Here is a 1,695-nt window from a genome sequence, read left to right as displayed (position 1 = left end):
TATGAGCACGCCCACCACCAGTGTGAGAGTTTGAATGAGAATGGCCTCCATAGGATCCTATGTTTGACTTATTGGTTCTCAGTTGGTTGAACTGTTTGGGAAGAATTCTGAGGTATGACTGTGTTAAAGGATTACTAGAGGTGAGCTTTGAGGGTTTTTGTTTTGGTTTGTTTTGGTTTTGGGTTTTTGGTTTTTCGAGAAAGAGTTTCTCTGTATAGTCTTGGCTGTCCTGGAACTCACTCTGTAGACCAGGATGGCCTTGAACTCAGAAATGCACCTGCCTCTGCCTCTGCCTCCCAAGTGCTGGGATTAAAGGCATGTGCCACTATTGCCTGGCAAGCTTTGAGGTTTCAACCTACTTCCCTCACTTCTTTCTCAGAAGTGTCTGATGTTTTTGCTTGCCAAGTTCCTTGAAATTTTTGTGAATTTTTTTATTCAAATAGATTGAACTTATAGAAAGGACTGATATTCTACAACATAGCCTCCTTGCTCATAAATAGGCTTACTTGATTATTTAGGACATCTTTCACACCTTTCAGCAAAGTTTTATCATTTTTATAATCTTATGCATTAGTTATATTTTGGCTAATGTTTTAAACTGTACTGCAGATTATTTGCGAAAGTAACTGCAGTGCTCCCCACCAGACCTTAGGCTTGCTCCTTTGCAGTCTTTGCTTCCTCTTATCAAGAAGGGAACTGCAACCAGCAAAATGGAGACAGGTAAAAACACTTGTCCTACAAGCCAGACTGAGGGAGATCTGACTCCCCAAAATTGTCGTCTGCCCTCTTCACATAACATGTATGCACTAGCACACACACACATACACACACATACACACACACACACACACACCATACATGTACACATACACACCAACTGTCAATAATAATAGATAACATTTTTTTTCAAAGAAAAAGAAACCACTTTTTCAACTCATTGAAGTTGGACTGGCTTCATGATTTGCTTTGATCAACAGAATACAGCAGAAGCATTGGTGACAACTTACAGGACCAAGCCTTAGAAGCCTTGCAAACATTGCATTCACCTCTTAACCTATGACTCAGGGGGCTGCTAGCTTGGTTTAGGCACAGAGAACACAGATCATCTATTATAGCCAGGGAGTTCTGAGCCTACTTGGACATTGGTCACTAGACATGTGAAGAATTCAGTCATCCAGCTCCAATTCAAGCTGTTGGATGACACAATCATATAAATGACCCCAGGAAGCCCCAGCAAATGAATTGTCTCTTTGAGCTCAGCACAAATTGTTAATATGAGGAACTGCAAGCAAATAAAATTGTTATTGTTTTAAGTCACTTAGTTGCAAGGCAGATGGTAATGTTTGGTGCATAGAAAAATTGTCTCGTTTAAATAAAGTGACAACTTGGTCTTTGTTTCCTACCTTTATTATTTTCTTCCTTTATCAGTACAATATTAAACATGGGCATGGTTGTAAGCATTACTATTTAATTCTTTATTTTTAAAAGGGTTATTTCTTTTTTTATTTATTATTTTCTTTATTTACATTTCAAATGCTATCCCGAAAGTTCCCTATCNCCCCCCCCAACCCCTGCTCCCCTACCCACCCACTCCCATTACTTGGCCCAGGCCTTCCCTTGTGCTGGGTCATATAAAGTTTGCAAGACCAAGGGGCCTCTATTCCCAGTGAAGGCCAATTAGGCCATCTTCTGCTA

Source organism: Mus pahari, chromosome 10 (genome assembly GCF_900095145.1).
Source record: "Mus pahari chromosome 10, PAHARI_EIJ_v1.1, whole genome shotgun sequence".
NCBI lineage: Eukaryota > Metazoa > Chordata > Mammalia > Rodentia > Muridae > Mus > Mus pahari.
The sequence above is the reverse complement of the archived record's forward strand: the minus strand, read 5'-3'. Positions refer to the sequence as shown.